We start from the raw sequence: 23,253 nt of genomic DNA on the forward strand, positions 1-23,253 counted from the left end.
ATTTCCTGCTGAAAATCATGTCTAAATTCTATTTCAACAAGGAGTGGTCTCTAATAGTATTTTCCTACTCCTGATGAAGTGAAGAGGGGAAGAAAGCCTCAATAAGGCATTAGGTGCAAGAATGGTCAAGTGGCTTTGTCAAGGACAATCACAGCTTGGCTTCTGTGGACCATCAAGGTCTCCTACAGAATCAATGGTTTGGACTTTAAGCACATTCCATAAGTAGTGTGTTGGCATCATGGGCAGCGGCAGTGGAAGTTCTGAAGTTCTCCGAACAGATTGGTCACTAATCTGTTCTGAGAAACAAATGGTTTCTCACTCTGATTTTGGTTCTAGGTTTCTGTATTTTGTTGTGTCGCTTGTCTGAGTAAATGTTTATCTTTAGCAGAACCTGCCAATGTTGTTTTATTTCAATGTATGTCCCTTTCGTGGCATGGTGAGGCACCTGGAAAATGGAAAATTCCTATCAGATACTCACCAAAATTCTCTTTTTCCAGGATTCTCATTATGTTAACTCTACTATCCAGCCAGGTATAATTTTCTTGGGATTTGTTTTTGGAACTTTCACTGCAGAGAAGGGTAAGAGCTTTAAAGCTAATCAAGGGGGATGTCCTGAGGGTCTAGGAGGTGCAGCTGGCCCATTCATAGTGACATGCTGAGGTTCCAGGAAATAAATATTTTGGTAAATATCAGTTTTTTGAGGGAATCACTTTGTATGAAGGGATTTTTTTGGCCTCTTGTAGGGGGACACCTTTTAATACAGAATGCTGTAGGAGTCAATAGGGATATATTGTTAGTACTGCAAATAACAAGGCCTTAGTTTAGCTACAGTGGGGATCGAAAGTTTGGGCACCCCAGGTAAAAATTTGTATTAATGTGCATAACGAAGCCAAGGAAAGATGGAATAATCTCCAAAAGGCATCAAATTACAGATTAGACATTCTTATAATATGTCAAAAAAAGTTAGATTTTATTTTAATCATTTACACTTTCAAAATTACAGAAAACAAAAAAATGGCGTCTGCAAAAGTTTGGGCACCCTGCAGAATTTATAGCATGCACTGCCCCCTTTGCAAAGCTGAGACTTGCCAGTGTCATGGATTGTTCTCAATCGTCGTCTGGGAAGACCAGGTGATGTCAATCTCAAAGGTTTTAAATGCCCAGACTCATCTGACCTTGCCCCAACAATCAGCACCATGGGTTCTTCTAAGCAGTTGTCTAGAAAACTGAAAATAGTTGACGCTCACAAAGCTGGAGAAGGCTATAAGAAGATAGCAAAGCGTTTTCAGATGTCAATATCCTCTGTTCGGAATGTAATTAAGAAATGGCAGTCATCAGGAACAGTGGAAGTTAAAGCAAGATCTGGAAGACCAAGAAAAATATCAAACAGAACAGCTCGCAGGATTGTAAGGAAAGCAATTCAAAACCCACGTTTGACTGCACGATCCCTCCAGAAATATCTGGCAGACACTGGAGTTGTGGTACACTATTCCACTATAAAGAGATACTTGTACAAATATGGTCTTCATGGAAGAGTCATCAGAAGAAAACCTCTTCTACGTCCTCACCACAAAAATCAGCGTTTGAACTTTGCAAATGAACATATAGACAAGCCTGATGCATTTTGGAAACAAGTTCTGTGAACCGATGAGGTTAAAATATACCGTATTTATGGGGTATAGCGCGCTCCAACGTATAGCGCGCACCCCTAAAGTTGCAGCGGATTCCTGTGGAAAAAAGTTTTTGTTGTACTTACAGTTTTGGTGTCTTGTGTGGCGTCCATCGGCAGCCTCGTCGGGTCCGGCGTCCGTCTGTGGCTTCGGGTGTCCTCTTCGTTGGGTCCGGCGTCCGTCTGCGGCTTCGGGTGTCCTCTTCGTCGGGTCCGGCGTCCTTCTGCGGCGTCCTTGCGTCCTCCCCGCTCGTTTCCCGTGCCGAGTTTGAATACTGCCCCGACATATACAGAGCGCAGTACACTCGTGTATTGTCGGGCAGGCTCGGCAACTCTCGCGCTGACGTCCTGTACGTCCAGGACGTGAGCGCGGAAGGAGCCGAGACTGCCTGACTATACCCGAGTGTACTGCGCTCGGTATATGTTGGCGCAGTATTCAAACTCGGCGCGGGAAAGCGGTTATCGGCGTATACCGCGCACCCACGATTTTGCCCTGATTTTCAGGGCAAAAAAGTGCGCGGTATACGCCGATAAATACGGTAACTTTTTGGCCGGAATGAGCAAAGGTACGTTTGGAGAAAAAAGGGCACAGAATTTTATGAAAAGAACCTCTGTCCAACTGTTAAGCATGAGGGTGGATCAATTATGCTTTGGGGTTGTATTGCAGCCAGCGGCACAGGGAACATTTCACGAGTAGAAGGAAAAATGGATTCAATAAAATTTCAGAAAATTTTGAAAGGTAACTTGATGCCATCTGTGAAAAAGCTGAAGTTAAAGACAGGATTGCTTTTACACATGGATAATTATCCTAAACACACCTCAAAATCCACGGGGGATTACATCAAGAGGCGTAAACTGAAGGTTTTGCCATGGCCTTCACAATCTCCTGACCTCAACATAATTGAAAATCTATGGATAGACCTTAAAAGAGCAGTGCGCGACAGACAGCCCAGAAATCTCAAAGAACTGGAAGACTTTTGTAAGGCCCCATACACACCATAGAATCCATCCGCAGATAAATCCCAGCAAATGGGTTTCAGCGGATAGATCCTATGGTGTGTACACGCCAGCGGATCTTTATCCGCGGATAAATCTCCCCTGGGATGGATTTCCAGCAGATGAATATTTGCTGACATGCTCAACAAATCCATCTGCTGAAGTCCATCCCAACGGATGGATCCGCTCGTCTGTACAGACTCACCGGATGCATCCGTCCAAAGGGATTCCCCTCACGCGTCGTAATGATTTGACGCATGCGTGGCATTCCTTATATGACAGCGTCGCGCCCGTGGCCGCGTCATAATCGCGGCGACGGCGCGACACGTCATCGCCAGAGGATTTCCGCGCGGATTTCAATGCGATGGTGAGTACACTCCATCGCATAGAAATCTGCGGAAATCTTTGAGAGGATTTATCCGTGGAAATGGTCCGCTAGACCGTATCCGCGGATAAATTCTCTCGTGTGTATGGGGCCTAAGGAAGAATGGGCAAAGATACCTCAAACAAGAATTGAAAGACTCTTGGCTGGCTACAAAAAGCGTTTACAAGCTGTGATACTTGCCAAAGGGGCAGTACAAGATATTAACTCTGCAGGGTGCCCAAACTTTTGCAGGCGCCATTTTTTTGTTTTCTGTAATTTTGAAAATGTAAATGGTGGAAATAAAATCTAACTTTTTTTACATATTATATGAATGTCTAATCTGTAATTTGATGCCTTTTGGAGATTTTTCCATCTTTCCTTGGCTTCGTTATGCACATTAATACAAATTTTTATCTGGGGTGCCCAAACTTTCGATCCCCACTGTAAGCACAGGCACCAAAACGATACACCTAATACAATTCTTTCTTCTCCCTGTGCTCTTTGTAGTTTAGGCTTCGAAATAAAAAAGCTAAATTATGCAGTGTTTCATAGTTTACAATTGTTCGAAACTAGGGTGTAACTGCAAGTGCTACAGGTAGTGAATTTGTCTCTAGGGACAATAAATATCAGAGGTACAAGTATAACAACTACCACCCTCCATTAGTTATCTTAAGCTGTAGGAAAGTTGTAAAAAAAATAGTGATAAATGCTGTATAGGTACTTCATACAGTGTTAGGGACCACAAATAGCCAAATCCTTTAGGATAAAGGATGGAGTCATGCAAAGCATTCCTTATTGTTCTTGGCTCAATTTAAAGGAGAGATCATTGGGATCTGGTGTCTGCTGTTTTTAAAAACACAGCACTGGGATCTGCTGTCTGCTCCCAAAACACTAGTTTAAAGTACAGATACTGGCTCATGGTATAAAAAACGTTATTCCAAACTGCATCATAGTGTTTAAAGTGTGTCACTCATCATCAGTACAAATAAACAATAGCTTTTGAGAAGCAGGGCTTGGGAAAAAACAACAACGTTTAACTAGACAAGTTATTGCAAGATGAGCCCACTATCCTAAAATGAGGACTAAACCTTATTTCTGGGATTATGAAAAAATCTTATATTTAAAAAAGGCACTGCTTTGATTCACATGGGTTCAGTTGCACTGGGTCTCTGTGGAATTGAGTTACTCATCTTTTTCCAACAAAGCATGACTTGCATGTATGTGTTCGAAGCAGAAAAAATGGGCAAGCATAAGGAGTTGAGCGAGTTTGACAGGGCCAAATTGAAATGGCTAGACAATTGGGTCAGAGCAACTTCAAAACCGCAACTTTTTTGGGATGTACCCGGTCTACAGTGGTCTACCAATGGGCTACCAATAGTGGTCCAAGGAAGGAAATCCAGCAAACTGGTGACATCATTGATGCACTTGGGGAGTGATGGCTGGCTCTGTGTATTCTGATCCAATAGAACAGCATTGTAGCACAAACTGCTGAAAAATGGAGGTTCTAATAGAAAGCTGTCAGAGCACAGAGTGCATCACAGTTTGTTGCATATGGGGTTGTGTAGCTGCAGATTGGTCACTGTGCTGATTTGTATCCACAGCCAAAAGCACCTAAAATGGGCACGTGAGCATCAGAACTGGACCACAGAGCAATGTAAAAAGGTGGCCTGGTCAGATGAATTCCAGAATAGTCTGAGGAACACAACAAGTTTGAGGTGTTGATTTGTCTTCCAAAGTATCCAGATCTTAATCCAATCAATCATATGTAGGATGTGCTGGAAAAACAAATCTGATTCATGGAGGCCCCATCTCTTAACTTACAGAACTTCAAGTATCTGCTACTAATGGCTTGGAGTCAAATACCACAGCATACCTTCCGAGGTTTAGTGGACTCCATACCTCTAATGACGTACACACGATCAAGCTTTTGCCCGGTTAAAAATCACATCAGAATTCTGACGGAATTCCATCGGAAAAAAAAAGAACATGTTCTATATCTAAAGTCCAATAGAATTCATCAGAATTTCAGATGAAAAAACTCAGATGGGGCTACACATGATCAGATGTAAAAGGTCCATCAAACTTTTTCCATCAGAAATTCCGATTGTGTGTACCGGGCATAAGGGTTAGGGTGGGTGGTTATAATGTTATGGCTAACTGGTGTATATATTGTGGCTTTCACTGCTGCACTCACATAGAAAACGTTTTGTATCAGTATAAATGTTTGTTTAGCCTGATATTATTTTATGTATTATGTTCGTTCGTTGGCTATACTTTAATGCATAGGAATAAAACTGTACATTTCATCAGTATGTCCTACTACTACAGGTATCTTAAAGTTATTGATTAATATTTCACAACAGTGGCTTATTTATAAACATCCATGTCCTAGTAACATATTTCCATTATGTAAACTGAAGCTGTCTCATTTTATTCCTGTAGTGCCCACCAAGGATGACAAGAAGGCAATGTAACTCTCTTCCCCACAGACAAACATGGTCACTCTGTACTTGAATGTTTTTTTGTCTTAGTGTATGACCTGACCCCTGACCTTCCTTCCGTTTATTCCTAATTCCCCATCCCTTGGTACCAGCAGATACTCTTCACATTTCTGACCAATCCACAGATCTTGAATAGCTGTGACATTTGGCTTTCTCTTTGAAAACAAACCCGGCAAACAAGAAATCGTCAATCTGACCTAGACTTGTAAAACAAAACTTCTGTTGAAGGAAATGTCTACTTAAACACTACCATTCACATACAGTAAATGCTACTAGGTTCATGTATTTGAAGTCACAGGGGCATATTAGTATAAGCCCATAAATCAGAAATCTCCCATTTAGGTGACTTCCTCTAATGATTTACTGATATATTTAAAAAGTCTCAAAAATCTGGTGTTTTGGGCTAAGAATAAAGGTCTACCTAAACAATTTGTGTAATCAGTGCTTTCTGTTATTGTTACTGCAATCTACTGTCTCCAGATCACTATCTATCTATCTATCTATCTATCTATCTATCTATCTATCTATCTATCTATCACTCTCTCTCTCTCGCTCTCTTTTTACTTTCTTTAAAAATATTAGATGCAGATGTCTTGGAAGGCAGCCACCTGCCTGACTTGTCTAGAATTTTCTATTATCCTCACTACAGCAGAGAGTTCTTAGAACTTAGGCTGGCCATGCATTAATGTATTACTATACTATCGAACTGAATAAAAAAAAAAATTCTATTTCCCCATCCACCTCAAGCTGTGTTATTGTGTTTGGATGGTGGGGAGATTTCCCCACCATCAGAATGCAAGGATCAGTGCTACTGGCTATAGCTGGTCATTCTGGAAAAATTCAACAGGCTATTTGTACACAGGTTGATTGATAGCTGGTCTTGTGTACAACCAAGCTGCCCATAGAGGGATTATCTATCTATCTATCTATCTATCTATCTATCTATCTATCTATCTATCTATCTATCTATCTATCTATCTATCTTTTTATTGTATTTAACTGTTTAGAGAAAATTCCTGAACCCTTAATATTCAGATTTTATGTAAAAATTGTGCCCAGATATGTGATTTAACCCAGGTATCCAACATGAAATAAAAAATCGTGTTTAACAAAAAACACAAGGTACTTCAACTCACCATATTTGTATTGAATAAAAGGGTTTACTGGTAGAACAAATGTGAATATGCCAAATAATGACATGTTAAAGGTCAAAGGATTTTATTGACCATTACATTAAGTGTATGCAAAGCGTCAATATTTGCATTGTTGACCTTTCTTTTTTAATACTTCTGCAATTAATCCTGGCATGCTGTCAATCCAATTTTGGGCCACAACCTGACCGATGGCAGCCCAAAAGTTGATTAATCAAGTTTGTCAGAATTTGTGTTGTTTTTTTGGTCAACCTCCTCCTGAGGATTGACCACAAGTTCTCAATGGGATTAAGGTCTGGGGAGTTTCCTGGCCATGGACCCAAGATGTTGATGCCTTGTTCCCCAAGCCAATTAGTTATCCCTTTTGCCTTATGGCAAGGTGCTGTATCGTGCTGGAAAAGGCATTGTTCCTCACCAAACTGTTCTTGGATGGTTGGGAGAAGTTGTTCTTGGAGGATGTTTTTGTACCATTCATTATTTATAGCTGTGTTCTTAGACAAAATTGTAAATGAGCCCACTGCCTTGGTTGAGAAGCAACCCCACACATGAATGGTCTCAGGATGATTTACTTGCTTTTCTTCTCCAGACAAGGTGTTTTCTGGATGCTCCAAACAATCAAAAAGGGGATGCATCAAAGAAAATTACTTTATCCCAGTCCTCAGCAGTCCAATCCCTGTATGTTTTGCAGAATATCAGTGTGTCCCTGATGTTATTCTTGTAGAGAAGTGGCTTCTTTGCTGCCCTTCTGGACACCAGGCCATCCTCCCAAGAATTTACCTCACCGTGCATGCAGATGCACTCACACCTGCCTGCTGCCATTCCCGAACAAGCTCTGCTCTGGTGGTGCCCCGATCCTGCAGCTGAATCATCTGTAGGAAACAGTCCTGGTGTTTGCCGGACTTTCTTGGGCGGCCTGAAGCCTTCTTCGCAAATGCAGTGGAAATGGGATCAAGTTCATTTTCTTGGCAAAGGGGGACTTTGCAATTTGTTCCAATTCAACTGATCACTCTTCATAATATTCTGGAGTATATGCAAATTGCCATCATAATAACTGAGGCAGCAGACTTTGTGAAAATGTATATTTATGTCATTCTCAATACTTTTTGCCATGGCTGTACAGTTGAGAGAGGATCCTCTTTTTAATTTGAAGTCAAGGACAACATGGGAAAAAAACAATCCTTTGAACTACATGCTTAGGAGGTGTCTGTAAGCTGTATATGTGGAGTTATAGCCTTGGATATATAATTGTTTATTTTTTACTTTTATATTTAGCTTGATGTAAGTACAACAGCACCCAATCTAATTAAACTTGATGTGAAAAAAGTATTTTTTAGGTTGTTTTGACTGGTGTGCCTGCTTTTTTTTATCCAGCAGTAATAGGTCTGAATTGAACAGTGGAAGTATTAGACACAACAGATGAAAAGGCTGTAGATAAGTTTACTGTTAAAAAAAATAAAAAAAAATAAAGCCCTCAAATTTGTATGTGTTGTTAACTGGCAGAACATTTAGATAATCTTGCTTGTGAGCCTTTTTTCAGTACCACACTGCATTGTCTTAAAATTCTAACAAAAGGTCAAATGTGTGCAAAACCACTTCAGAGCTCCACATTCTCCAAACTTCCTCCCATCTACCTTTACCCCCAAACACCAATTATTTCCAAAATATTCAACACATAGATTCCATGTATGTGTTTGATAGCAACTGGCTAGCATCAGCATAAATAAAAAAAAAAATCAGCAGTGTGGGCCTTTTTTAATATGCCTACTACCACAAAGCACCACTGTTGTTGGCAGTTTCTGCATGCATGTAGTAAAAAATACCAGCCATTTGAGTACTGCATGCATAAGGAAGAAAATTACTATTTAATGTTAAGAGTGCAGCTAATGTGTCCTTCTCCTCCTTTCCATCAAAGATGCATAGCAGCATTTTTTGCTGTTGATGTTTTCTTTTCCTTCTCCTGGGCTTAGAACAGCCACAGTGCTACACCACAGTTTCAGGTACCTGGGCACCAATATTTTGCCCAGAAGACTATACCCCAGCCACCAATATTTTGCATATATGTCCATCCTGCATTCTGAGAATATGATCAGCAAAACCCTTTTGCCACATTTTCTGATAGTGGCAGGATCCCCCTCACTGGAGGCATAGCTACAGGGGGTAAACCTTCAACCATTGGCTGCCTGCCCTTGAAGGTGGGGAAGAGCAGACATCAGCAAATGAAAGGTGGGGAAATCCTACAGCCACAGGGAATGGCAGGCAGCAGCAGCAGCTGTGCAGAAGTGCATAATCCTATGGGCATAGGCTGCATTCACTTCTCGTTTATTAACAAATTGTGTAAATGAATGCTATGTGCGTTGTTAAAGAATAGTAAATGTCCAACGTTGTGGCCAAGTTACTTGTTTGTTGATTGAAAAGTTAACCTCTGCATGGATCCCTAAACAAGTTTGACAAGTGCTTTGAGTCCCCAAAAATATTATCATTATTATTTAATCATTCAATTAATGTTTTTTGAAACTAGTCTTTCTGTTGGGAGTTTGTGGTTTCTCTGATGGATCACTGGGTGTTTTTCTGAGTTTGCTCCATTTTTGGAGGGGACAGAACTTGGGGAGGTGCGAATGTATTGCAGAGTTGTAGTTTGATCAGGGCTATTGAGTCTTTTTTCATCAATCATAAATAAGTCTTCATTATAAAAAATGTATATGAAATCAGCCATCAGACTTCTCACTTTATGCTCTACATGGGCTTATTTTCTTACTTTGTAAGGCTTTCCCTGTCCTGCTAAAGCACACACAGGCAGTGATGGCAATTCAAGTTCCTAGACCTAATCAATATCTTGTCCCTATGAAAAAATAACAAAGGTTACTAGCCCTTCTACAATGCAGATTGAGAAGGTAGACAGAGACTTTTAAAGCAGAGAGAAGAGCAGAGACCATGTGGATCATGACATTAGCTGTCATAAACTAGAGGTCGTGTTCTGTTCATGGCTGGTATGTACAATTTTTATTTTACACATTTTATTATTTACATACTGTTTTTTTTTACATTTTAGAATGGGGTGTCTTTTGTCTTTGAGAAACACTGGTATAAACCATAACATCATATTTGGAATATCACATATAACACACTACTTAAAAGACAATAAAACTGCAGAAACATAATTCCTGACATTTTCTTGTGTCCCAGGGTCATAACATTGATTGGTGTTTTAGATGTTTCCCATAATGGCTACACTGATTGCTAAGAAAACCTTCCAGTCTACTTGGCTTGTGGATGCCATGTCACCTATTCCCTAGCAGAACATTAGAGAAAGGAGTATGGGGGATAGGAGAGGAAAATGCTGAAAAGAAAGTTCAGCAGTAATACAGAGGAAGTTGTAGGTGTAGGGAAGGAGCAATATAGGGGTGCTGGAAAGTTCCTGTACAGAGGAGGCGATTACACACACCTAGGTCTCTAGCACGAGACAGAGAAGTTGGGAAGAAAAAGGGGGGAGATAAACAAAGTAGGTGAGGGACTTGGGTCAGGCTTTTGGTCAGCCCTGTCACATTTTCTCTGACGAATAATAGATAAACTTTCAGTTATACAAGTTATATGCTGTTTATAAACCACCAGTCAGTTGCGAGCTGTTACATCGTTGTACAATATTGCAGCTGCAAAGTAATTTCACAGTTGTAAGGCTAAGGTCACCCAACGAACATCTGTTAAAGCACGTTTTTAGTATAAAATAAAGAAAAAGACAACATCAGACATTTTTACACTAGATGGTGAATGAAAAGAAACAAGTAGCCACATTTTTTTTTTAGCAAAATGGGATACAACTAGATGTTCCAATGTCATTCAAAATGTACTCTTTAGCTTTTCTAAAAGCGACTGTTACAAGTAAGGACTCATGCAACATATGGAATAAAGTGTGTCATCATTAGGGAAAATAGTCATTACTGTTTTATGCTCTTTCAGCTTTATATTTTTAGCCACTTGCTAATATTCTTTAATTGGACTGTCTGTTGGCCAAAACATGTCAGAAATTAATCAAGGCGAAACTAAAGTCTATATCCTTGGTCCATTCAATATAATTTAGTGGGTAATCTACTTGGGACAACCAGGGGCAGAGTAAATGTTATGTGACAAAGGTATATGTAGAAGTCTCCAGGATGTCTATCTTGCTAGCAGTCCATCCTAAAGGTCAGTGGGAGAAGCATCTATCGCTAAGTCCATTCAAAACAAAGTAACTGATTTTTTTTTTAAGAGGAACCCACCAATACACCATTTTCTTTTATCTATAGAAGAACATTAGATTTTTTCCATCCTCGTAAGATGCAGTGCTGAGGGGGCAGTTGCCTGACCCACCACTTTGAAGTGAAGAATGATAGAAAGCCCTTAACCAACTGGCATTAACTGACAACGATTAACTCACCACTGCCACAGTTAAATATATGTGGGTATCCAACCAAGAGAACTGCTTGGCCCATCCAATGTATAAGTTGATGTAAGTATAACTAATGAAAAAACAAGCAGAAAGATTAGAACATCTGTCAGGTTTTTATTGATATCCATGCCTCCATTAAGAAGATTAGTCCTCTAATTGTTTTACTTATTTTACTGTTTTCACAGAGAGTGAAAAAAAAAACATAGTTTTGGGTTGTTGCCAGAACCAATTCTGGTGACCCTGAAGACCACCAGGGATCCTCTCACTTTAAAGATTTTCCTCTTACTTTTTGTTCTGGCTAGGGAACAGTAAGTGAAGGTAAATAACCCCAGTGGGATACAGATGGCAAAAAAGAAACTTACAGGGTATTAACCCATGCACACTGATGTTTTGCCTTTGATTCTACTTTTAGGGCTCAGAACATGACCTCTCATTGATCATCAAAACAAAGCCATAGAATTTTCTCAGTGATGGTTCTTGAAATAATATTCTAGTTTATGTAAATTGATCCCTAGCTCTAACAGGAAAGATGGTCCATCCTGTATATTTCTTATTGGCACCTATATGTTTTTTTTTTTAATTTAAAGAATAGTCGTTTCAATAATTTTACTAATGATCAATATACAGCTTACTACAACTATCCATCAATTGTGTTCACTCAGAGATTATTTTTAGGATTCTACAACAGAGCATATAAGAACACTTGACCTATGTTGTTACAGCACACAATAGAAAAAGAACAGCATACACAGCACAAAGTGTGCAGAGGTTAAATATTTCTTTGCAAACTTTATGGCGCATAAGTGAAATTGTCCATGTCATTGCACAAACTTTCTCTTGCAGCACCATGACCTGCAAACAGCCCTTCATAAGTACTTTTAGACTGCACGCATCATTAGATGCTTGCCTGTCATCAGCCTACTGTTCAACATCTGACTTATCTATGTTAGTTACAGTCTGGTTATATACCAATTTAGGATTCAGCTTTGACTTACAACCACACTTTATTTGGGTGCCTAATTTTTGAATTGATTTGCCAAAGTTTTCAAAATGTTTGCGGAAGCCTGTTAAATGGGGGTGAGCAGAATGATTTAAAGAAAACTTATTTCACTGTTGGCAAAATTAATTTCATCAAATCATAAATTCTCAGTTTCGCTTATTGAGCTGCCCGTCTTGGGGGGGGGGGGGGGGTGTCATTTAGGGTGATTTCAATAATTTTGGTTAGTGCTCTCTGCATTTGTGTTTTTTTAAATAGTGTGGGTTGTTTTAGGGTTTATTTAGGGTAGTTTAGGTTATTTCATTAACCACTTTACTACCGGCCGCTGTCAATTGACGGCAGCACGATAGCTCTGTTGTTCTGAGAGGACGTCATATGATGTTCTCGTCTTGCAGAGCCACTGGGGGGCAGCCGCCACGTTACTGGGAACCACCCGATGCGCGTGCCCGGCGGCCGTGATGACCGCCAGGCACCCGCGATTGCCCAGTAACTGAGCAGGATAAACACAGAGATCCACATCCTGTCAGGGAGAGGAGACCTATGCTGTGTCCCTTGTACATAGGGACACAGATCGGTCACCTCCCCCAGTCAGTCCCTTTCCCCCACAGTTAGAATCACTAGTAGGGAACACATTTAACCCCTTCCTCGCCCCCTAGTGTTAACCCCTTCCCTGCCAGTCCCATTTATACAGTAATCAGTGCATATTTATAGCACTGATCGCTGTATAAATGTTAATGGTCCCAAAAATGTGTCAAAAGTGTCAGATATGTCCGCCATAATGTCGCAGTCCCAATAAAAATCGCAGATCGCAGATCATTACTAGAAAAAAAAAATCATAATTGTGTCCCCTATTTTGTAGCTTTTCCGCAAACCAGTCACTATACGCTTATTGCAATTTTTTTTTTTTTTTTACCAAAAATATGTAGAAGAATACGTATCAGCCTAAACTAAGAAAAAAATGGGGATATTTATTATAGCAAAAAGTAAAAAATATTGTGTTTTTTTCAAAATTGTCGCTCTTTTTTTTGTTTATAGCACAAAAAATAAATAAATATTTAAACATGTTCATATTTCAAAGTGATAAGTGGTCCAAATAAGGTGCATATGTGCTCCAAAGAAATGACTGGTGCTGTGTGCCACACTCCCCTCTTGTGGCCCCACTCACCAAAAATCATGGCTCCTCAGCTTTGCAGTCTGGGGTAAAAAAACAGTGTGATCAATAAGATCTGGTATATGACGAATGGATATGTCAAGATGCCTTTTCAGCAGTTGTTCTGGGACATTTTGAGTAAACGACCAAGTGAAATACTGTTAGTAATGTGAAGTATCGCGCAAACCAAAGCCAAACTTACACAATAGCTGATTAAACAGGCATCAGTACAAACATCCAAGAATGCCACTGATCGACGTGTGTTCCACGGAGGGTGGAAGTAGCGTCAGTGGTTTTACGAAACTGGAAGTGTGTTGTATTAAGGAAGCCCATTCTTTGTAAATCCACTACAAACACACTTCAATGAACCAATAGATGCACCTTTTATTTTTCAATGTGCCACAATACACGTACAGTGCCTTGAAAAAGTATTCATACCCCTTAAAATTGTCCACATTGTGTCATGGTACAAACAAAAACATAAACAACTGTATTGGTATATGGCACATAATTGTGAAGTGGCAGGAAAATGATGAATGGTTTTCCAATTTTTTTACAAATAAATACTGGAAAAGTGTGGCATGCATTTGTATTCAGCCCCCTTTAGGCTGATTTCACACTGAGGTGGTTTTCAGGCGCTTTAGAGCTAGAAATAGCCTCTGAAAAGTGCCCATTCATTGCAGTGTGTCTTTTCACACTGGGGAAGTGCGCTTGCAGGACCTTACGAAAAGTCCTGCAAGCAGCATCCTTGAGGCAGTTTGGAAATGCTGTAAATAGTGCTCCCAGAATGCCCTACCCATTGCAATGAATGGGCAGTGCTTCCAAAGCACCTGAAAAGCGTTTGAAAGCGCTGCAATAAGATTTTTACTATTTATTGAGGGTAAAAATAATCCCGCTAGCAGACGAAAAGTGCCGCTAAAACAGCACTGAAGCGCCGCAAAAACGACCAGCGCTTTAGCGCTAACAGCAGGTGCGCTGCCAGTGTGAAAGGGGTCTTGTGGACAGGTGGACTCTGATACCCCTAAATAAAATCTAGTGGAACCAATTACCTTCAGAAGTCACCTAATTAATAAATAGCGGTTTGTCAGGGAACCTTAGTGAACAAACAGATAAAGTTGTGGAGAAGTTTAAAGCAGGGTTAGGTTATAAAAAAAATCCCAAGCTTTCAACATTTTACGGAGCACTGTTCAATCCATCATCTGAAAATGGAAAGAGTATGGCATAACTGCAAACCTACCAAGACATGGCCGTCCACCTAAACTGACAGGCCCGGGCAAAGAGAGCATTCCCCAAGAGGCCCATGGTAACTCTGGAGGAGCTGCAGAGATCCACAGCTCAGGTGGGTGAATCTGTCCACATGACAGCTATTAGTCATACACTCCACAAATCTGGCCTTTATTGAAGAGTGACAAGAAGAAAGCTATTTATGAAAAAAAACATAAGAAATCCCATTTGCGGTTTGCGAGAAGCCATGTGGAGGACACAGCAAACATGTGGAAGAAAGTGCTCTGGTCAGATGAGACCTAAATGCAACTCTTTGGCCTAAAAGCAAAATGCTATGTGTGGCAGAAAACTAACACTGCACATAACCCTGAACAAAACATCCCCACTGTGAAACATGGTGGTGGCAGCATCATGTTGTGGGGATGCTTTTCTTCAGCAGGGACATGGAAGCTGGTCAGAGTTGATGTGAAGATGGATGGAGCCAAATACAGGGCAATCTTAGAAGAAAACCTGTTAGAGTCTGCAAAAGACTTGAGACTGGGGTGGAGGTTCTCCTTCCAGCAGGGCAATGACCCTAAACATACAGCCATAGCTACAATGGAATGGTTTAGATCAAAGCATATTCATGTGTTAGAATGGCCCAGTCCAGACCTAAATCCAATTGAGAATCTATGCCAAGACTTGAAAATTGCTGTTCACAGATGCTCTCTATCCAATCTGACAGAGCTTAAAGAGGAGTTCCACCCAAAAATGGAACTTCCTCTTAACCCACTCCTCTCCCCCTTACATGCCACATTTGGCATGTAATTTTTTTGGGGGGGGAGTGGGGGCTTCAGGAGAAGGGGACTTCCTGTCCCACTTCCTCCTTCCACCGAGGGGCTGCAAAGGCGATACGTCATATCGCCTTTTGCCAGCCCCTCCCTGTAGGCGATCGCCTGGGACACGTGACAGGTCCCAGGCGATCGCCTGTCCAATCAAACAGCGCAGCGCCGGGCCGCGCGCACATGAGCAGTGCCGCTCGCGCATGCGCAGTGGGTGCCCGGCCGTGAAGCCGAAAGCTGTCACGGCTGGGTGCCCACAGTGACAATGAAGACGCCGGCCGGGGAGGGGGGGAGAGGAGCGGACCCCTGGCCGCCGCGTCGCTGGAACGCTGGAGCAGATAAGTGTCAGTTTATTAAAAGCCAGCAGCTACACTTTTTGTAGCTGCTGACTTTTAACCACTTAAGCCCCGGACCAATATGCAGCCTAAAGACCCAAGGTGTTTTTACAGTTCGGGACTGCGTCGCTTTAACAGACAATTGCGCGGTCGTGCGACGTGGCTCCCAAACAAAATTGGCGTCCTTTTTTCCCCACAAATAGAGCTTTCTTTTGGTGGTATTTGATCACATCTGCGGTTTTTAGTTTTTGCGCTATAAACAAAAATAGAGCGACAATTTTGAAAAAAAAGCAATATTTTTTACTTTTTGCTGTAATAAATATCCCCCAAAAACATATATAAAAACATTTTTTTTCCTCAGTTTAGGCCGATACGTATTCTTCTACCTATTTTTAGTAAAAAAAATCGCAATAAGCGTTTATCGATTGGTTTGCGCAAAATTTATAGTGTTTACAAAATAGGGGATAGTTTTATTGCATTTTTATTTTTTATTTTTTTTTTACTACTAATGGCGGCGATCAGCAATTTTTTTCGTGACTGCGACATTATGGCGGACACTTCGGACAATTTTGACACATTTTTGGGACCATTGTCATTTTCACATCAAAAAATGCATTTAAATTGCATTCTTTATTGTGAAAATGACAGTTGCAGTTTGGGAGTTAACCACAGGTGGCGCTGTAGGAGTTAGGGTGCACCTAGTATGTGTTTACAACTGTTTGGGGGTGTGGCTGTAGGAATGACGTCATCGATCGTGTCTTCCCTATAAAGGGAATGACGCGATCGATGCGCCGCCATAGTGAAGGACGGGGAAGCCGTGTTTACACACGGCTCTCCTCGTTCTTCAGCTCCGGGGAGCGATCGCGACGGAGCGGCTAAAAACAAATAGCCGCGCCGTGGTCCCGGATCGCTCCCCGAGCGGACCCGACCGCCGCATGTAGCGGGGGGGGTCCCGATCGGACCCCCCACCCGCTAATAGGCGAGGACGTACCCATACGCCCATGTGCCTGTACGTGCCATATTGTGGACGTATATGTACATGGGCTGGTCCTTAAGTGGTTAATAAACTTAAAAAATGGGTGGAAAACCCCTTTAAGCTATTTTGCAAAGAAGAATGGGCAAAAATGTCACTCTCTAGATGTGCAACGCTGGTAGAGACATCCCCAAAAAGACTTGCAGCTGTAATTGCAATGAAAGGTGGTTCTACAAAGTATTGACACAGGGGGACTGAATACAAATGCATGCCACGCTTTTCAGATATTTATTTGTAAGGCATTTTGAAAAACATTTATCATTTTCCTTCTACTTCACCATTATATGCCACTCTGTGTTGGTCTATGACAGAACTACAAGTCCCATAAGGCATAGCAAGACTCTGATAGCCACAAGCATGACACCCAGAGGCAGAGGCATGATGGGACTTGTAGTTTTGCAACAGCTGGAGGTCCGCTAATTGCTTATCCCTGGTCTATGACATAAAATCCCAATAGAATTCACGTATGTTTTTGGTTGTAACATGACAAAATGTAGAACATTTCAAGGGGTATGAATATTTTTTCAATGCACTGTATTGTGTTGTGGTGCACTGCCATTTTGTGTGTTTTGGCATTTGTTCTGTAATATATCTGGTTAGTTTGAATGTAAATCTTTGATTTAAAACAGAAAACACTGCACTTGGCCATTATAGAATCAATCCCTTAGTGTTTTGTTTTTTTTGTGTATTTGAAATTTTTTTTAACTATGTGTTTTCTGTTTTTGTGAAAATAATGAAGTTAGTGAGTTTTTTTTTTTTTTTTGTCCACAGAAACAGGCCAAAAAAGGTAAATACGTTTCTGTAACTCCCAGGAACCCCAATCATGTGATCACTGAGAGCCGATCACAGTGGTCACATAAAAGAGAAGCAGTTCCGCTTCCCAGCATTAAAGCACAATTAATGGCCACTGGGAGGCAGTATAGATTGTTTAAATAGGACCACCTGCATACTCTCTTAAGGAGGTTGTAATCATTGGTACCAATTATAATTTTATGCATGCATTCCAGGTGGTGGAAAATGTAGACGTGTACATACTTTTTTCATATGACAAAACTACATTTTCAGTCATTTTAATCATGAAAATAACTACACAATGTAAATTTTATTTTGTATCATTTAAATATTTCACCTTTATTGCTAGGCATTATTTGAATTGAGATTTGAAGTTTGCTCATTCATTTATGTTTAAAAAGTCAACAGTGTTTATTAGAAGCACTTCCTTTCTCACATGACTGCATATCCTAAAAGGCATAAGAAATTGCTGACTAGGTATGAGCAAAATTAAGATTTTTCATTTTACTAACATACAGTATTGGCAAACTTCATAATTTTGTCAAAATATATTAAAGTCTATCAGGGTGGGGGAACTATGGTGGTTTTTAATGGCATATGGTGTCCTGAGAGGTATAGAAGCTCCATACAATGGACTTGTCCTTGTACCATAAAGGACCTAAACTGGACAAATGATTTTGTTTTTTTCACAGAGAGAATAAAGCAGACAATTATAAAAAAGGGTAAAATAAAAAGCTGAAAGTGATGCACAGAAAAATAGGGAAAAAAGATACACAGAACACAAAATGAAAAAATGTAAACTATCTCAAATGCACCCACCCTTCCACAAAAAAAAAAAAAAAAACACACACACACCCACTAGAAAATGTCATGTAGCAGCTCATGGAACCAAAGTGTTTGATAATGGCAAAATTTGTAATTACACAGCAAATCAAATTTGTCGAAATCACTCTTCTCATCCATAATGCTTACCACGAAGGATGAAACCAGAATTGAGATATGTGAAGCCAGAAATGAGCCACAACATGTAAGGAATATCACACAGATGATAATAGTTTAAGCCCAATTTCAATCAAAACATTTTATTTTGGATAAATGGGGGGAGAAATTTGTTCTCACTTCTTGACAGGACAGGAAGCCTTTTCTAATGCCCCGTACACATGACCGGTTTTCCCGTCGGAAAAACTCTAATGAGAGCTTTTTGTCGGGAATCCCGACCGTGTGTGTGCTCCATCTGACTTTTTCCCACAGGAAAACTAGCGGGAAAAAAAGAGAGCAGGATCTCTTTTTTCCCGTCAGGAAAAAATCCTAGCGGGAAAACCGTTCGTCTGTATGGAATTCCGACGGGAAAAAAAACATGCATGTTTTTTTTTATGGTTGAACTGGATGAACTAGTGTCTTTTTTCAACCTGACTAACTATGTAACTATGCATGCTCGGAAACAATTCAACGCATGCTCTGAAGCATTGAACTTCTTTTTCTCGCCTCATCGTAGTGTTGTACGTCACCGCGTTCTTAACGCTCGAAAGTTCAGAGAACTTTTGTGTGACCATGTGTATGCAAAGCAGGCTTGATAGGAATTAAGCTGCAAAAATCATAGTTTTTTTTTTTCTGACTGGAAAACCGCTCGTGTGTACGGGGCATAAGAAAAATAGTGGGGCTCCCATTGCTGATCAGCGTTAAAAATTCCTACTTGCCTGGCTGCAATACTGACATCCTTATCTACAATTTTGTTCTAGGTTAGTAAACCATGATAGGATTGAACTATTATAGCCCATGTAATGCTAATACTGCCAGTCCTATGAGATGTCCACCAAGTGGTCTAGCAAGTGTATGCTCCAAATGGCCCAGTCCACTTGGGTTTTTGTAACTCTTGCAATGTAGGGCTGGATTCTTAATGTGTAAAGGCAGACCTCTTTTGGATAGTTTCATCATAGCTGCTTTTGAACAGGATCCCAGTAGAGAATGATCATCCCATCACAGGTTCTCTAAACAGCTCCTTCTGGGGAAGGAAGACTTAGGGTAGTTGTTCCAAACATTTAACAACAGCCCCAGCTCACAACATGGGGCTAACACCTCAGTATTTGGCTGGGGAGGAGAAATATATTAGCATTTCTCATTTAGATTTCTGAAACCTACTCAACTGTGGAGTAATTAATAACCTGAGCTTAGAAAATGTCCATAATCAGGAAAGCAAACTAAGCTCAGGCTGGCTACAGAAACACAAAACTACTTGGGACACTACTGCTTAAATCTGATTCTCCCCAGGCAGAAAACCATTTGTATAATGAGACATCAGAACTGAATACCTCCATATTTTTCTCAGAAAAGGTTTTTCGTTAAACAGAACATCTAGCATGTGAACTTATACTGTATGCCGCTAAAATAATGGCTTCAAACTTCATTACTGGAAGAACATGCTGAAGACATTCCAACTTTACAAACATCTACATTTCTGGTCATGCTGATACAATCATTATACAGAAGAAAAATATCATATTAAATCTAAATTAAAAACATAAAACTATTCTTTTGAAAAAGATTGTTTTTGGAAAGACCCAAATGTACAAAGTAAACATATTGAGCATTTTTTGTCTTTTTTTTTATTTCATCCCCTGTGCTCTTAGCTGTTAATTGCTGAAATCTCATCCCCTTGATTTGCACCTTTAATCCCTGCCAGGGCACACAACAGGGACATTTAATGGAGGAATTCAGGTGTCTCGTTCTCAGGAGTTGACTTGATGCTGGGAGGCAAAGTCCAAAAGGCTGAAATAACAGACCAAACAGTCTGATTGTTTTGCCCCAGCCTATTAATCGTCAGCAGATCAGTGCTGACAAGTTATGACTGGCAGGGTTGGCGAAAGTCAAATTACTCTTGGCGGCAAGTTTGTCACAGTTTTAAAGTTATCCAGATGTAAACTTCTAAAAGGACAGCATGGTTTTGATTTAAAGTTAAGACACTCGACCTTGTAAAGGAAGTTTTCTTTCTTCTCATGCTTTGTAATTTAATTTTTTTTTTTAGTTTAATAAAGATATTTTTTCTCCCTACCCTCCTCTACAAATGTTTTAACTTAAGTAATTTTAGGCGAAAAAATTTACATTTTTTTTCTTGTAATTTTAGTTAGATAAATACATGAAGCAGTTGGCTTTACTGGCTGCACTTCTGTAGATTCAACTGTTATCTGTTCTGTTATATTTTGCCTTTAATCCTTTAGAAGCCACTGGATAATCCCTTCTCACACTACACAAATACTCCCCTACCCAGACCTTCCTTAAAGCAAACCTGTACTGAGAAAATATATAGGCTTCCTTTGCTGAACTTTCCTTTTTAAAATGGTGGTTGCCTGGCTGGTATGGAGTTCTGACTTTCCTCCGACTTAAAGACCAACTTCAACAACAAGAGTTGGTATGCAAAAAATACTCCCTTTACGCTAAAGTTAAAAGGTCTGCCCAGTTTACTTTTAACTTATGTTTTGAATAATATTCAATTGAAGTCAGTTTTAGCATGCTTCTAACATGGCTTTTGGCTCCCCTATCGGGGAGGGGCAATCTGACATCAGGGCGATCGCATGTCGAAGGAGAAACAATTGAATATACACCGCTGAGCTGTTACGGTGTCAGGGATATACACATTTTTAAACAAATGCAGCAAGAGTGTGGTGCGCTACAAGCACCTTGTAAATGTGGGTATTATATGGAGTGTGAATAAAATCTAATTATAATAAAAGCACTATTGGCGATTTATTCCTTTTCATTATGGTTCTGGCTATGACTGTCATGATATGAGGAAATACAAACAGCTGCACTAGGGAGGAAGAAGGAGGGCAAAAGGATATCTATTTTATGAGTCCTGGAAAGACAAAAAGTGCTATTTGACCTGACTTAAGTGTAGGGTCGCATATTATCAGGTGAGAGCAGATCTAATGGGGGAGCATGAGTGATATTGAATAACAAGGGGACACTTTTTAGTTTATTATTAAATAGGAGCACTACAACAGGAACAGCAAAAGGACGAACATGTGTATGAAGACATGGCACTGGTTAAAGGATTGTTCTATATAGTTTTTTTCACTTGAATTATATTGGTTACCCGAGGACTTTATTTGGGATTGCACCTGTATATTTGTTATTTATTCACTTATCAATATCACATATAATATTATGTTATGATTGATTTTGTTTGACGCATCTACACAGGTGGTCTTTATATGTTTAGCACAGACGTATATACTGTATACCAATTTGGAAGAATAACACGCCACACAGTTTATTTTATTTTGGTTAAAAAGCTCGCTGGACATGTTGGAGGTTGCACAGCACATAGTCATGTAAAAAGAGGCTGCAGTCCTACCCAAAAGCACTTTTAAATCTAGTTATGTTAAATTAAAAATTATATTATTTTAGTGGACTTTCTAACTTCCTAGACAGTAACAGTTAATTGATAAATTGGCTGCTATGAGTTGTTTTTTGCATGTGTTTTATTCAATGCAACATGTTCTTTGGTTGTAAACCTACAGTTCTGAGTACACTTTCAGTGTCAACCGTACACCTGCCGCTATTAGAGAACAAATATACTGTGGGTTAAAAATAAAAATGGTCTGCTACTCTCAAATTTCCCATTGTGTCACCACTACTACACCCAACTCCAAAATGATATCCCTACACACCAACCTACCAACATTTGTGGTTTCCACCTTCAACCCTTCCTAGTGTTGTCCTCCTTGGGGTTGGGGAATGTGGGCATTTTACACTCTATCGCTCATACATCTGAACATTTAGCACTACTGTTATAACACACTGAAGAGAAGAGAAAATAGAAAATGATACCACTGAAATTATAGGAATATATATATTTTTTAATTGCTATTAACCTTAATATGCATATTGTACCAAAACCTTCATTTAAAAAAGCGTTTATTATAAAAAATATTTAAATGGTAAGTGGTATATTGAAATGGTCAGTCCAGAAATCCTCAACCTGCACGAAAGTGCAGGAAACCAATTTCAATATCCTTGTCCGGTGGTTGGAAATGTCAGGAGGAACATAGGACGTTGTTGCATATCTTCTGTTGGTAAGTTTCTGGAAGACGGTCCTTGTGATTATCCAAAAATGTACTGACCACAGGGTACCCGAGGATCCAGCGTTTTTTGTTTTTCGCGCGCTTCCCAAATTCCCGCCAAGGTTTACAAGAAATCTATTCTTCAATACCGATTGGAAACAGACACAGCCTCCAACAATCGGGCTTAGTTTTTTTTTTATTATTATTATTATTATTATTATTATTATTATTATTATTAAAAAAAGCTTTTATTTACCCACAAAAATTATCGAAACCAAAAAAAATAAGCTTTTATTAGGAGTTTATAAGGAAAATAAATCTGTTTTACAGCATTGAGGCAATGATAAGTACAGACGTATTAATTTATAGTTTTTCTCAATGCCTCTCATAATGCCACTTGATAACTAAGGGACTAAAACAGACTTAAAGGGAGAGGGAGTCACGGCTCCAGGTGGGTCTGCTAAGCAATCAAGAACTTCTCGGGAAACCAAGGGTGCCGGTAATGCACTAGGCAAATGGTAGAAATTTTCAAAAAGATGGACAGCCGCACTCCAAAAAAACACTTAAGTTGTCTTAGTCATGGCTAAGCACTGAACCAGTGTGAAACGCGTAGGCTGTTCTTTTCCCGATTTTTGCTGTTTTTCTGTGGTGCATTTTCTATTGATTTTACCAATAAAGACTACTCAAGAGTTTTTTTGGAGTGCAGCTATCCATCTTTTTGAAAATTTCTACCATAA

This window comes from Rana temporaria, chromosome 1, assembly GCF_905171775.1.
Source record: "Rana temporaria chromosome 1, aRanTem1.1, whole genome shotgun sequence".
NCBI lineage: Eukaryota > Metazoa > Chordata > Amphibia > Anura > Ranidae > Rana > Rana temporaria.